This window comes from Tyto alba, unplaced genomic scaffold (assembly GCF_018691265.1).
Source record: "Tyto alba isolate M040663 unplaced genomic scaffold, T.alba_DEE_v4.0 Super-Scaffold_13, whole genome shotgun sequence".
Taxonomy (NCBI): Eukaryota; Metazoa; Chordata; class Aves; order Strigiformes; family Tytonidae; genus Tyto; species Tyto alba.
In genome coordinates this window covers 23,242,015-23,258,505 of record NW_024881275.1, presented here as the reverse complement: position 1 = coordinate 23,258,505, position 16,491 = coordinate 23,242,015, and the positions used below count along the sequence as shown (strand labels likewise).

Here is a 16,491-nt window from a genome sequence, read left to right as displayed (position 1 = left end):
CATCTGAATTCACAGTATAATCTGGTGAAATACAAGTGGCAGGTGGAAAATGTTGTCCTTTATTTTGTATTCCCCTACGTGGCTTATGTTTTACTGAAAAGAGCAAAGACAGGAACTTTGAAAGCTGTTTTCCCCCTCTCAATTTCACTTGTGAAGAACAAGGAAGTACCACCTGTTAGGAACTACTATGAATAATATAGAAAGAGCAACATGCATTTTCTTGCTATAGGTGTTTGAGCAATTAATATTTTGTGTTTTAAATTCAAAACCAGATGAGATTGTCATCGCTGGGTTACTTAAACAGTGAAGTGTCTATACCTTTTTTTCCACTTTTACTGTAAAAACTTTGTCATTATTGGTCTTAGATCTTTTCCAGCTCACTAGTATATACTCCAACATTATTCTCTTCTCTAATCCTTGGCTATGTACTCTGTCTTGTTGACTCAGCACAAGTTTTTCATGACCAAACTTATTTTGATTCTAATTCACAGCTCCTACATACCCATATAAAATTGAAGACTATCTATAGCCTGAGGATTCAAACAAGATCAAAGCTTTAAAATTACATTTGTGTTTGTTACTCAGTTGAGAACGCATCTTAAAATATGTAATTTGTGAGAGTGATTACATGTCCTGATTGCATGTCCCAGTATATATACACAGAAATACAGTAATGTCTTAATTTTTGTTGATGTAATACAGCGTGATACAAAGCACAGCATACTTTTATGGTGCTAACTTGATCAAGAATACTGTTGATAATAAGCTTGCATTGAAAGTGATTGTTATATAAAAATCGCTGTCAAAAGTTAACTGGCTGCTCTTATTTGGGGAAAGAAATCTTGTGCAAAACTTCTATTCTCAAGTGTTATTGCTGCTGTAACACATTTTATTATTTTTGTAAGCAGCCTTGAAAATGTTGAAATACTGTCAGAGGTGCATGAGGCAAAAGCAATGAAACAGTTGATCACTTTGGCTTTGTCTTGAATATGTGCAACTTTAGTTCATGAGTATACTTTTTTACATTATTGTCTGTCATGGGTTAAGTTGCTACCACTTGTACACCTTGAAAAATAGTTCAAGCATTTGTTCCCTAATAATAGGGCACAGCACAGATGGTTAAACAAACAGATCCTGAAATTAAGGGACATTTGGAACAAATGCCTGATAACTTCTTTAGCAGAATAACTGTCTTTGCCTCTGCTTGAAGAGAAATGTAAAAAATTATAAAACAATTGATGGGGTCATTGTCCATTTGCAGCAATGTGCCATGAGAGATTCTTGTTTGTTCTGTCCCAGTGGGTAGTTTATAAAGACCAAAAAGCCAAAAAATGCTTTTAGACCAGAACTCCTCTCCATGCCAATGTGATTTTTACTAGTTCTTTTGGAAGCCTTGTGTGTATCCATATATACAGATGGTGATCAGGGTATTTTATGGGTTTTTTTGGCAGTGTACTGAATTGGGACAGAGCCAATTAGCATGGCATTAAAGAGGAGAAAAAAAAAAAGTTGTGGGTTTTTTTTCCAATATAAATGGGACATTTTCCAATATGAATTGGAATTTTTCCAAAATCCAGTAAAATATGAGGGTTTCTTCAACAAAAAGTACTTACTGTAGATGTATTAGTATAAATTAGTGAAATTCCACTATAGTTACTTTAAATATACTTTAGATATACAAATATACTTTGATTGTGGTTTATTTTCTGCCTCTTCTGATCCAGGTAGAAACTGTCTTTCAACTGTATGTCATGAAAGTTAAAAATTTCTGCATCTTCAGTCAGAGACAATTACATGGCAGTAGTTTAGAAGGCATGTGAAAATTTTAATAGAAAAAAAAATAAGGGTTTTTGCTTTTTCTTTACTCTCTTGTCTAAGGTTTGCCTTCTACAACAGCTAGGTCTTTATAGCAAACTGCAGTTGATAGATCCAAGTGTAAAAATAACGTAGTTATTCTGACATGACTTCTTGACACTCTGCAGATGCTATTTGCGTGAAATGTTTCTGATGTGGGTAGTGCCAAAAGCACTTATTGAAATCAACTATAAGGCCTCTTAAGCCCCAGGCATACCATGCAATGCAATGCTTCCTTTGAAGTTTGTTGGGCTGCCCTGAGGTCAGGGATCAGTCACAGCCTCAGGGCTCTTGTTGGCTGCTCTCTGTATCTTGTTGATGTTTCCTGTGCACGTCTGTATGAACTGGGTCATCCTCTTGCAGCTATATTCAGGAGGAGGTTAGAGAGCTGGCTAACAATAACATACACTAGACTGGGAAGCCTAAGATCTGGTTTTTGTTCCTGACCTTTCCACCGTGAATTGCTACGTGACCTTCTGTGAGTCGTTGTGGTGGGTTAGCCTTGGCACGAAACCACACTCCCACCCAGCTGATCTCTCACTACCTCACTGCAGTGGGGCATGATGAGAAAGTAGGATGAAAAAGCTCATGGGTCAAGGTAAGGACAGGAAGATCATTTGATAATTACTGTCTTGGGCCAAACAGATTCGACTTGCAGGAAATTAATTTATTGCCAAATAAAAGTAGGATGGTGAGAAACAAAGACAAAAATTAAAACAACAACTTCCTTCAACCCTTTTTTCAGGTTCAATTTCACTCTTCTACCATTTTTCCCTGCCAGCCAGTGCAGGAAGATGAGGAATGGGGGTTTTGGTCAGTCCATAACAGTTCCTCTCTGCCGCTACTTCCTCCTCCCACCATTCCCCTGCTCCAGCATGGGTCCTTCCCGTGGGATAAAGTCCTTTATTAACTGCTACAGCGTGGGCTCATCTCCATGGGTTGCAGTGTGAATATCTGCTCTGCTCTGAGGCATCTCCTCCCGCCCCTCCTACTCAGATCTTGGTGTTCATGCTGTGGTTTTACACATTATTTTTTTCCCTCTGCCTCTGGTGATCTTGCCCTTTCTTAAGTACCCTCACTGCCAACACTTGGACACCTGCACCTGATACAGTCATCTTACCTGCTTTTGCTTTGCTTCATTCTTCCTCACCCATTTATGCTTCCATTCCTCTGGAAAATGTTTGGAAAGCCACTGACAGATCACCTTGTGCCAATGTTGTTTTATTCTATGACTGTTGTAAATTAAATTGAAAGGCGTTTTTTATTTTATTTTATTTTATTTTATTTTATTTTATTTTATTTTATTTTATTTTATTTTATTTTATTTTATTTTATTTTATTTTATTTTATTTTATTTTTTATTTTATTTTATTGAGAGCCACAGGTGCTTTCATCTCTCTAAAATGGAAATCCTCTAATTTTGGACAGAAGATGTTGAAAGTTAGAAACTCTCCTTTAGTTAGAAATAATTGAGGTCTGATGATTTTTAAAAACAACACTGAATGTGCTGTGCAATGTCATTTCTCAGACAAGTAATTGCAACTACAGCTTGCCTTCACCAGAGCAAATTACAATGGTATTCAGGTTCCTTTTTTCCCAGTTTTAATAACTACCTAAAATGCTACTCATTATGAAGTGGCACCCAGGTGGGGTTCAGATCCAGAGCCCTGCTCTGCTGCACTCTGGCTGAGCAGCCTACAAACAAATTGCTTGAGGTCATGGCAAATGTCTTCAGCCCTCAGCAGTGCAGAGGCATGTCCATGTGTGGGCACTGTCCTGTTCACTCTCTTGCACCCCTGTGTTCTCACTGGAGGCAGTGCAGGTCTCTGGGTGCTAGTTCATGTTACCTCCAAAGGAGGACATTGAAAAGGGAGACGATTGAAGCCTGAAGGCCTCATGCTGCGAAACTAGTTTAGTGTAGGAAATACTGACATATATAATACTATGGCCAAATGTACAATGCTGCTGGGTCATTCTCTAGACACACTAGATGTGTCTGCGGCCACACTGTAAGTACCTAATGCAGACATCCTGTGTAGCAGACCCCTCACAAAACATAACTTCTTTTTAAATCTTGCAGCTTCCAGGAATTGTTAGTAACATTGAGATAGTGTTGCTGCTTGAATTTGAGCCAGTGATAGGATAGATTTTTATCTTGATAGAGATTCTTAAAACTAAAAAGAACTTTAAATACCATGAATTTACTCTGCATTGCTAATATTAATCCAGAATTTGTAAACTAATATTTATTACAGAAACAATTTGGGTGCTTCTCTCAATGGGGAGATAAGGGCTTTCCCTAGAAGAGTGGAGGTGAGCTGGAAACTAATGGACTTTCCCCTATTGCAATTCTTAACAGTTCTTTAAATCCTTGAAAATGTGCTAACTGGTACCAAAAATGATGTGTTGGCTCACTGCTGGATGTAAACAACCATTAAGTGCTACACATGATGTAAATCAAAATTATGGTGGATTTTTAAGAGTAAACACCTGCCACTTAGATGTACTTTCAACTTTATGTGTTTTTTCTGATACACTAATGTAGTATTTCACTTTCTCCAGGGACATTCGTGCTGCTGCTGGCTCAGACAAATGCAATAGTCTGATATTTGTTCTAATAAGGAAAACTTACTACTGTAAAAACAGGAATTCTTGAGAGGAATATCAAGCCTTCAGGCATGAAACTTCAGATCCTTCTGATCTCAGTGACAAAACTTTCACTGACCTCAGGGAATCCCAGATGCCCTCACTGGAAGCTACTGACTTTACTACAAATCTGTTTTCAGAGGAATTATTCCCTGTGCTTCTTGTCCAGTGAGTGATCCTCATGTTCCGCTTATTTCTAGTTTCCTAGCTTTCACATCTGTCTGCTGAATTTTGAACCCCTTTCATGCACTTCTTTCTTCTGTCTCAGATACTTATCCATTTTCCAGGTCTCCTGCCAAAACATTCTGCTTCCATTTTAAGCATGATATACTCTATTTTTTGTTATGATCAGCAATGGCACAGATATACCAAAAGCTTTTTTATGTAGCTCGTTGGCTGAATGGACTGTGATACTTGGTAGAAGAGTTGAAAGATACCTATGATACTCAAAGTTGAGGTGTAAGTGAGGTGCAGTTGGAAAGGAAACAATCTGGAGGAGTGAAAAAGACATTCAGTGTAGGGGAAAGAGTAACAAACTTCACTGAGACACTTGGCAAATATTTTGACTTTAGGTTTTGGTATGTAGGAGGCACCACTGTCACAGATAAAAAAAACTTGTCTCTGATATAATATTTATATTATGTTATACTACCATCTTGGAAAGAAACCCAAATATAAATATTTATTGTCACATTGATTTGCATTACATAAAGCAATCATTATCAGGGCTGATAAGTGCTTTTCAGAAAGCAGTATCACCACCAATATTATGACCTCTCTACGTATACAGTATTTTCAATCTCAGTTTTTAGACATTCATTGGAGCATTAGGCCATTGGTTTTGGTCAGTCTTCTGCAGCAGCTTCCACAACTCCGGTGCTGTACACCCAGTATTTCTCACAATACTTAAGCTTATTTCATAAAAGTATCAGTTGCAGAAAAGGAGGTAGGACAACAGCCCTGCCTCTGTCCTTAAGCTTGTAAAGTTTCTTTGAGGGAAAGCTGTTGAAGAACCAGGTCTCTAATAAGTAATTTCTAAATAGTTAAGTAAAAGGAAACTCTGAAATTATTTTTGTTAGTCTTCTTAATAATGATAAATCTGAATATAACTAGGGAGCTTTATCTTCTCCTTAGAGGTATGTTCTTCTAACACCTGATGTCAAAAATTAAATAAAGTGATTATTTATGTACTTTTTGTTAATGTGGGTATTCAATGCCTTTCTCTGGACGGAGAAACAATTGCCTCTGTGGCAACCCTAAACAATGTGAGCATGACATAGTAGAATTTGAGGCCATCCTGAAACCAAAATCACCTGATATTCTTCTGGATTTATGCTAACAGATAATAAAATGAAACTTCCATTGAGTTTCATTCTGCAGCTTATCTTCCCTCTTTATTTCCAGGTATAAATGATGAATATGATGCCAGTCCATAAGCCAGCTTCAATTAAATGGATTGTGTCATTAGCAGAAGCTAGTGTTGATTAGAATCTCTGCTATTTGTTAAAGTCTGAAGAGAGATCTTTCTTTTTCCCCTTGTCATCCACTTCTCCTTTCCTTCCTTTTGCAATGGCCAGGTATGTTTGTCAGTAAGAGATTCTCTGTCAAAGTGCCTGGAGTCTAAATATGAAGTCTGATAATCATTTATACAAATGAATTGTCTTCTTGTCACATTCATGTAGTGTTAACATAAACTTTTTTTTTTTTTTCCACTTTAAGAACACTCTCCTTGAAAAAATAGAGATGTCCTTGAGGCAATTTAAGTAAAAGAAACTGATACTTCAGGAAGAACCCAAGTCACTTTCATGACTGGGGTTTGCAGAACAAAGATGACAGAATGGTATAATATAAAATATATTTTGTTCAGGACCCTCTGTCCTGCTGTGTCAAACCTTCTTTTCCCAGTGATCATAAGTCTGCAGCCTTTCATTCTTTGTTATGCTTAGTGATGGTGCAGCTGCACCACGTGTCCTCCTTAGGAGCACAGGGAGCTATTTCCTATGGCGCACTTGCTGAGCTGAATGCCTGACATTGCTAAAGAAAAACCCGTGATAAAGACTTCGTGGTGAGTAGTAAGAGATGTACTAAAAAGGAACCAACTGCAGGGTAGCAAAAATTATGTGGAAAGTTGTACTACTTGAGGGTGACAGTGAGGGTCCTGGCTTCACGAACTTGCTCTGTGACTTTGGGCAGTTCAGTGTTGGGCCTCTCTGTACCCCAGAGGAAACATATTGCTATCCGCAGAGTAGGACACTACTAATTCTGTAATAAGGGTAAAAAAATGCACTCCCTTCATTTGTGTCTACATTTAAAACCTGGAAATAGTGTAGGCTTTCCTTTTTTTTTGAAGCATTTTCCAGCTCTTTGAATAAAGTAGGAAGCTGAATTACCAGTCAGCTTTGTGTAACTTTGTAATCCTTCACCATCAACCCATATACACACCTCTACCTGCAAGAATAGCAATATTGCTTTGTTTCTTGCCAAATTCACTAGAAGTGTTTTTCCTAAAAGCTAGTGTCTTACTATAATAGGACTGATAACCATGTAATCTTATATGTGCTGCTGAAATACCATGATTTTGGTTGCAAATCTCCCATTAAAACTAGAGAAGCTTTTAACATAAGCATCCATTAGTATTAGTAATTCTCAGGGAAGAGAGAGTAATGTGAGAAACAGTGGTGTCCTATCAGTTTGCTGAGGCTGTTTTGTCCTTCTCTTCAAGGCTTCGAAGGAGTGCTTGATGAGAAGGAACTGTGCTGATCCTCACCTACTAAGGCAGTGATAACACAGGATCTAGGTGGGAACAAGTCCTCATCCCTGCTAATACTCACACTTACCCATAGCATATCTCTGTCTGGGTAGCTTAGGAGAAAATAAGAGTGAAAGAGATTTACTGGGCTATAGAGTCTAATTTACTGTATTCAGAGCCAGGTATTTAATATAATCCCTTAAAAAATATGATCCAGCACCATGTTTCAACTGTCTAGAAACAGTGATAACAGCAACCTCTGGGATGCTTTCAACTTCTGACTCCTTTATTACAAGTCCTTTTCTGATCTCCAGTCTAAATGTATTCATGGTCGATTTATCCCTCCTTTTCTCCCTCTCCCCTGGTGGTTTGGGCAAAAAAAAGTGCTCTGAGTTGTTCTAGCAATAATGTTAATCTGTTGTGACCTTTCCATCCTTTAGTGCTATTGCTAATTGAGTATGTGCAAAACCAACTTTTCCTTCTGTAAGGAAGCTCTGTCAATCAGTCAGTTTTTAAAATTTCTGAGTACTTTCAAGAGGAATAGAAAATTACTTAAGGTCAAGGAAAAGATTCTCAGTGATGTAGTTACACCATCAGCGTTACAGTTGTCTCGTCATATTACACATCAGCTGTGTCTATGCTCATAAGTAGTGTGGCCTGTGAGGACCTGGCAAGGTCAGTGCTGTTACTGATGTTGGCACTCTGATGGTTTTTGGAGGTGGAGTGGGGTTGTTTTAAAGAAGTGCTAGTCTGGTCCTCTGATCTGAATGCCCATTAGTGTTTGGAGTGCATTAGGCAAGTGCCTGGAGAGTGTTTACCTCTGCAGTGCTACCCAGAAGGAATATAGCTTTTATGGTCTGAACCTGCTCCATGTAATGAATCAACACATGCTGAGGTGATTGGGGAATTCTCTTGAAAATCACATCCCCCATCTGGCCTACGATGTTAATGTGTCTTTGCCCTTGTTCCTTGCTACTGTGGAAGATCCACAGGGATGCTCCTAAGACTGGCACTCCTCTGCTGCAGGCTTGAGGTGATGCCCTCAGGGTACTTGAGATGGACTGCTCGTATTTCTGTGAGTGAACCCCCCAGGCATATGAGATTTAAGTGTAATCGGTTGGGGGACATGTTAGTATTTCTTTCAGCATAAAATGAAACTGTGAAACTGTGTCTGCTGTTTGCCCTCTCAGCCCAGAATTTGTACTTGATATTTTTAAGGGGACTATTGTTAGGTTTCGTTCTCTGTGGATTTTTCCTTTTTCTGTTTTGTTGGGGTTTTTTTTCTTTTCTCCCCCACCCCCCACCCCCCCACACCTCCCCCCCGGCCCCCCAGGCTGTGCTGTGACCTACTGAGTTTATAATTGGAGACAAACTGAAATAGCACCACCGGAGACTGCAGCAATGATCTCATTAAAAAGTTAGCATTTGCTAATAGAGAAAAACTGATGTTGAAAATGCCTTTAGGTGGAAATTCCTAACAAATCGTGTTCTCTATAATGATCACTTACATATCTATTAAGGTTGTGTTTCCTTTTGAGAATTCATCAGTTTATTGTAGAAATGTTGAATGAAGATGTTATTTCTTTTCTGATATGTCATTTACAAGTGGACTAAGATGCCATTATTTGCCATGGAAACAGAAAAAATAAGAGCTTGTAAGTCCTGAACTTTTTTCATGCCACAAATCAGTATTGCTGCAGTTTAACTGTCCAGTATCTGTTTTATGTTGTTTATTGCACAGCCTGTTTTGGGTGAATGAAAAAAAAAAAAAAATCATTGAAAACGGAAAAATAACCACCTGGAAAGTAAGAAGGTTTAATGAAGGCTTTATTGTATTTCAAGTATCTGAAAAAAAAAAAAAAAAAGAGGAAATAGTTCTTCTTGGCTTCATGTAGGACAACAGATTTCAAAGCACCTGAAAGCCTTTAGGTGATGGTCATTAGCTCTAATAACCAGCCTCCTCAGACAATTGTTGAGTTGAAAGGGTTGTTCTTATCTGCTAGTCTGTAGTGCCCAAAATGGTTAACTAAATAACTCTAAAACCAACTCAGAGTTTCTTATTAAGTTAATTAAAAGTGAAAAAACTCCTCTAAGCTATTTGTGGTTTCCATGAAAGAAGGGCATAAGTCTCCACAGGGCTGGTGGTGGTTGTAAAACCCATCAAGTCATTTCACTTTGAGCAGATAAGCAGTGTATACATCCATATAGGCTGAACTGCACTGGATTTCTCATGCCCCAAGCTGGACATGTGAGTTGAGGACTTTATGGGACAGAGATTTAATGGAGCAGGGAAGAAGTATTACAAGTGGTCAAGGTTACCTGTAAAAAGCAGGGAACACAAGACTGGAATGGAAGACCAGTAAAGGACAGGGTTGAAGAGAAGAAATGACATTTGTGACAGCCTTGGTATATAAGGTCTTTCAAGATAACACAGGAGTGGAAGCACCATGGGAAAGGAGATAGGGGGTTGAAGAATGAATGAATGTAGAATGAGATGCACAAACCTGACTCTTACCTCTTTGACTCCTCGTGTAGAATGGTCTGTGTAGGAAAACAGTACCCTCTTGTATGAATTAAATCTATCAGTAAGAAGTCATAGAATTGCAGAATCACAGAATGGTTTGGGTTGGAAGGGACCTTTAAAGGTCATCTAGTCCAACCTGCCTCTCATGGGCAGGGACATCTTATTTTAGATCAGGCTGCTCAAAGCTCCATCCAACTTGACCCAGAACACTTCCAGGGATGGGACACCCACAGCTTCTCTGGGCAACTTCTTCCAGTGTCTCACCATCCTCATCACAAAAAATATATCCCTATATTCCATGTAAACATACCATCTTTCAGTTTAAAACTGTTGCCCCTTCTCCTGTCTCTACAGGCCTTGGTAAAAATGATCTCTCCCCCTGATCATCCTCATAGCCCTTCTCTGGACCTGCTCCAACAGGTCCATGTCTTTCTTGTGCTGGTGACCCCAGAACTGTACACAATACTCCAGGTGGGGTCTCTCAAGAGCAGAGTAGAGGGGGAAAATCCCCCCCCTTGACCTGCTGGCCACACGTCTCTTGATGCAGCCCAGGATACAGTTGGCTTTCTAGGCTGTGAGCCCATGTTGTTGGCTCATGTCCAATTTTTTTCCACCAGGATCCTTAAGTCCTTCTTTGCTTTCAATCCATCCATCCCCCAGGCTGTATTGATACTGGTTATTGCCTAGACCCAGGTGCAGGACCTTGCACTTGGCCTAATGAAAGTGCAATGAGGTGTAACAAACAATGAAAGATTTTGTACTGAATTAATCTTTCTCAGTTTTAATGTATACTTTATTGTTATTGTATTTCTTATCAGAAGATAAATAAATAGATTGCATGAGAGTTTAAGGGGGAGAAGGACCATCTCTGGTGAAGAAAACCTGCTTAAGGTAGATAAAGTGTTTCTCTAGATACATAAATGATTCTCTGAAAATACATTTCTGAAATAGACTGAAAGAAAAATATTGGCTGTGAGCAAAAGAAGACATAACAATGAAACAACATTTATAAAGGGGGCAGTATTTAGCACTGGGAATCATTTAGCAAATGTGGGATTTGATTTTGCTAGGAGCAAAGACGTTTCAGATTTTTGAGCAGTAGTTTGGCTGGGTGTTCAAATACAAATTTCTAAATGATGGTGTATGAAATCTTTTCCACAATGTTGTGCTTGCCAAAATCTTCACTTGCATCAGGAAGTCCAGGATTTTACTTGTTTGTTTCTGTGCTGGTTTTTAGGCACTAAGCCAGAAATAAGCAAGAGTATAACTTCAGATTTTCCTTCATCTTTCCTCCTTCAGAATGGACTTCCATGGTTTGGGTGACACCCATTAAAGTTTCATAGGAACACAAAGTTACTCATCAATAGTCAGTCTAGATCTCCTAAACTGATGTCCTCTAGAGATCAAGGGCAAGGCAATAGTTTCCTCTGGGAAAGAGATCACAGAAACCTTCAATTACTCTATCATTGTGTCTGAGTGAATGGAACAAAGCAAGGTGAATTTAGAGAAAATAAAAACAAACAAAACTTTATGTAACAGAAATGCTATGGAAGCATCTGTCATATTACAGTAGAAAGAAGTAAAAAACTCAGATAAAGCTATTTTTTTTTTCCAAAATAGTTCATTTATTGTATGTGTCAGAACAGCCCCTATACTTCATTTAATAGAAATAATAGGAATTCTAGGCTTTTCTTTCTAATTAAGGAAATATCCATAGTCCAGTGCATAAATGACTCAAATATCACAGGGAAGGTAGTCTTAAGAATATGAAGGGAGAGTGTTAGATGACTGAAAAAGTGACATAGTGACTTTCAGTCAATAATCTTCTGGTGGCTCATTTAAAGCCTGCTGAAGTGAATGCTTTCTATAGGTTTTTATATTTAGCTTTTCAGAGGATGAAATATTTTTAACCATGAAAAAATTACTTTCTAGATTTTAGAGGTCAGTCCTATATTGTTGTGGATGGTCCCAGTTTCATAAAATGTAGGTAGTAGCTGCCTTGAAATCAGCTAAAGTTCTTGTCATCGCTATTCCTGTTGGAAGGATTCTCTAGAGAATTAATCCTACTGTACTTACAAAAACACCCCATTCCCTCCCTGTACTTAATTCCTAACTGGGAAAGCTATTTTTATTAAATACAAAAGCAACCAGTTTGTCTAGATACGAAGCAGCTTGAATCCTTCATTTCTGCAATTAATGCAATCTGAAATCACCAGCTGAAACTTTCAGAGTCAGAAGTTCAATCTGGATGAAAGTGATCACCACTCTGCTTTTCCAATATAGAACCCACATTTAGTCACAATTCATTTTAGAAATACTAAAGGTTTTTTAAGCTGTTATTGCACTTTGTACAGACATGAGTTATCTGAAGTGTCAGGTATACACAGTAGCTATTAATAATGTCTGGGTTTTAGTGTTTTTTGTTTGCTTGTTTTTTGCTTGGGTTATTTTTTTTTTGTTTGGGGTTTTTTTGTTGTTAATGGTGGTGGTTTGTTGGTTTTGTGTGTGGGGGGGTTTGGGGGGGGTATTTTTTGTTTTTCTTTTTTGTTTCCTTTTATGTTTAATGTGGGTGACATATGGGGAATTAGGGAATTTCTGGGCTCCTTCCATCAACTACTTTCTATAATTAGTGACTAACAACTATCACCTTCTTCCGGGTAAGATACAGAAGGGAACCTTTAACGTGCTAAGCAGTAGGTTACACAATCCTTTTGATCAAAGAAACCCTGAGGTGCACAGATGATGTGTACCAGAGCTCCCTCACTTTAGGATGAAAATTAATCTGTTTCAGCTGCTTCCTACACATACAAATTGGGGAATTGATCACTGGAAGTATAGAATACAGTAGTCTGGGTAAGGAACTAAGAATTTTATAGGAGAGGACTGGTGTAAACGTTCACTTCATCTGTTGTGCATCTGGGCCATGGCAGATTTCATTGAGAAATTTCCTACTTGTAGAGTTTTGAAATAACGTGATTTTAGAGTGGTTGGTTTAGAAGAGGAGTAGAAATTGGTGAAGAGGTTATTTCTGAGCAATTCCCCATCACTAAGAACCACGTGTCTGTTGTGGACTGAACCTGTTCTGCTATAAAGGGAAAGGGCTTCTTCCCTCTCTCCCTGCCTTCTTTCCCTCTGCAGCCCCTGTACCACCCCAAATAGTTCCCTCATCATGCCATCCCTGTAAGACCTGGATCCAGCTCTGAGGGTGCTCCACCTTGCAGTGTCAGAGCCAAGGACCGTGGTTTGGGAGCCTGGTGCGCTGCTGACTCTGTCGGGACCTCCTCTCCCACTTTGTCACTGTTACAGTGTGCCCAAATCAAACTCTCTCTGTTATTACTCACATTAGAGCTGAAAAAATGAACTAGCTGGTGTCTGTGTATCATATGTAGGCTCTTCTCTCCCTCCTTCTGTAGGTGGTGTGAAAGGTAGTGTTAGCTTCAGTGCCTTTGCAAAGCCTGTGCTTGCTGACTCCCACTATTGTAAACCTTCAGCTTGGTATCCACTCTCCAGGCACATAAATGGTGCAAACCCAGAAGCAGTGGTAGGAGGACACCTCTGTTAACACTTGATCCTTATGTCATTAAAAGGATCCCCCCTTCCTGCTGTGTATATCTTTCCGAGATAAAACAGCTCTGGAGTAGGCTGCAAGGGATGACGTGGATGAGAAAAAGGGACATCTTGTGATCTTGTGTGTCTTAACATTGCTGAGAATGAGTTGGTGCTCTCCGTCAGTCACCGTGAGACACAGAGGGTGTTTGTGACTGCTAGCTGCACAGAGGGCACGTGGCATGGCAGGGCACCTGGGCACCCTGGCTGGGGCAGTGGGGCAGCTCTGGGTGGCAATGCACAGCCCAGCTGCACCCCCACAGAGCCCCCACTGCTCCCAGCACCTTTCCAGCCTGATATTACTGCTCACTGTCACCCAGATTTGATTTTGCTGCAGCACAATTAGAAAAGTGCATGGGTATAATTGAAAGAACAAACTAAACTAGTCAAGGCAAACATCAAAACGTGCATAATCCTGAAAACAGAGGTAACACACATGACTGAACAATACACATAAATACAATTCAAACATATAAAATATTCAATAAATAGAAATCAATATTGCCTTTTCGTTGCTAGGATTTCTTCTCTTGCTATCATTGAAAGACACTTTAATAACAAAAACAGGTTACACTGGTAACATTTCATATGAAAACGAATAAGGCTGCAGAGTCTGACAGTGATCTGAAATGAAAACAGTTTCTTACAAGCCCTCTCCTCACTCTTCCCCCCACTGAATCCACTTTTCTGTGGTTTCTGATTAATTTGTAGGTGTCTAAACATTAGAGTCTAAGAATAATCTAGAACCTCCAAAAATTTATAGATACTTTAGAAACCTTGTTTTATTACTTTAAATTTTTACAAATCAAAGTCCAGAGAACAATAGGGGTGTTTTTTTGCTGTTTACTGCAGAAGTCATGCCAGCTGCATCACCTACACGGTCTTTCAAAATCATTAATTTTTCATGGATATACCAGGGATATTGACAATCTTAGCATGCGCAGACATACTTGAAAAGTGCAGTACAGGAAGACAAGATCTTTTGGACATGCCACAGCAATACAGATCTGTTTTAGAGGCGTGTGCATCAGCATTTCAAAAACCACTTCCATGATGTATTATCACATTCTACAAATAATCTGTTATCACTGATAATCTTTGATAAAGCAATTTCCATTTCAAAGAGTTGGTGTTAATTTTTCAGCTTCCTCTTATAACACCCTCATGTCCTTCACATAAAAAAGTTAAAGTACATTTATTTTGAAACAAAAGATAAAGTGACCCAATGCTACTTTAAATAATGCACTTTCACATACAGAAAGTCAGATGGACAAAAATGTATTCAGCATAGTTCTTAAAAGTCATAGCTTCATCTCTTCTTAAAATAACTTTATTCTTTGATACTGTTCAGAGTCCTGGAAGCAACTGAATGTTTTGCTGCAATGTGTTACATAATGCGTCAAAGAACATCCAGTCTTTACAGACATCTCTTGTTGTGGGGCAGATTTTGGTCTCACTTGATGCTTTTGACACTAGTGTGTTCTGCTTTTCTCTGGCATTTCCTCTGGCTTAAATTTTGTACTACAGACCAGAAGTAAACCCTAAAACCCCCACAGAACCTCATGACAACCTATAGTAACACCTTTTTTCACAAGGAGGGCTATGTTTAAAAAAAGGATTTATGTGTTTAGCTTTCTTTAAAAGTGTCTAAGCCCAAAATTTAAATATTCAGAAGCTCTCTGCTCAGTTTCGTCTTAGCCTGTAGGCACTGAGGCTTTTAGCATTCCTCAGGCACTGAACCTCTGTGCAGACAGCGTTCAGCAGTGTGCGTGCCTCCTTTGATTAAGCCCCTTTGGGTACTTCTTGCATCAGCCTCCTCAAAGACAACCAGAAAATAAGCTGATGGCCTTCCCTCCTCTCATCAGGCAGCTCAGTGTGGATAGTCTTCCTTTTACCCATGAAGTGATTTCATCCCACATCTCCTACCATGGTGCTTTACCTCCTAAGTTACAAGACACTCTCTGGTGGAACTGTTCTTGTTCACTCCTATTGAAGCCACTCCTTTCAATGCCCATCCTGCAGCAGGAGCTCCATCTGTTCTAGAGTATCTTTGGAATAGCTGTTGTGCTAGCAGCACAGTGTATGGGAGTGCACAGAGACTCACTGGGCTTGGACAGGTCTCTGAGGTCCTTCTAAAAGGTGTGTTCAAATTTAATCTAATTGTTGGTATTCCTGCTTGTACTCTAGCTGATATTCCTTCTGTTTAGATTGCTGTCATTTCAGCCTCTCATGCTTGAAGTATCATTAGTGACTTATTCTATATAATCTTTGCTAGCTTTCATCTAGCAGAGTCATTTAGCAATAAAGTTCTTTGTTACTCTTCTTATTGCTCTTAGACATATCTGTGAGCAACTGGGAGTGAAGCTTTGTTATGCTGGCTCTGAAAAACAAGCAATCTAAATATCTGAATCCCCCAAACAGTGGGGAAAGAGAGACAGCTCACAAGCAGAGTTTGTCTGTTAGCTGGTGACAGCTTGGGTAGCTTTTGCAGTGGTTTCTCTTGTTTGGACTTGCCATCTGGCATCTCCCTCCATTTCCTTTCCCCCAAGGCACTGTGGGCATTTGTGCATTTGTGTCAGAAAGTACCATCTAATCTTTGTTCTGACTGGGTGGGAGACCCATGCAGACACATGCTCTGACTGACAACAGTGACCCTTTTCCTTGATCCTCACAGGGCAGCTGTTGCTGCTTTAGCTGCTTCTGTCATTTCTCACCCACCAGACTGTTGTGCTGCTGCTTCGCAACAGGATGAACATTTCTCCTTGAACTTGTTCATTGGTTCCTCGTAACAGAGCAATGTAACAACAGGCTGCCAGGTCAGATGCATGGATGGGACAATCTCCAGGCTGCAATGCCAGAGAACTGAAGTACTACATAGTCCATTCACGGAGTAATTATGCCACAGAAAGTACCTAGGAAGACACAGAACAAGTCCACTTAAACATTTAGCTCATTTGATCCAGCAATTTACGAAGAGTTTACATTTTAAATAACAACTCAGGAGTGTTCCTTTTCTTTATTTAGAATGTGCAAAAAGAACAGCTGATCCCTACAACAGTGATTCATCGTGATAGTGTGATGTAGTTGCATACACAGACCATACAGCAGAAAA

General features: G+C 39.3%; 1 long non-coding RNA gene across 1 annotated transcript in view; it reads right to left on the bottom strand.

The window, feature by feature from the left end:
• Positions 1 to 13,880: 13,880 nt before the first annotated feature.
• The window catches only part of LOC116959457, a 41,157-nt gene continuing 38,546 nt past the window's right edge, over positions 13,881 to 16,491 (bottom strand). Inside the window, exon 5 of the long non-coding RNA XR_006164850.1 lies at positions 13,881 to 16,291. This is a non-coding gene — a long non-coding RNA (uncharacterized LOC116959457). The remainder of the gene's footprint in view (positions 16,292 to 16,491) is intronic.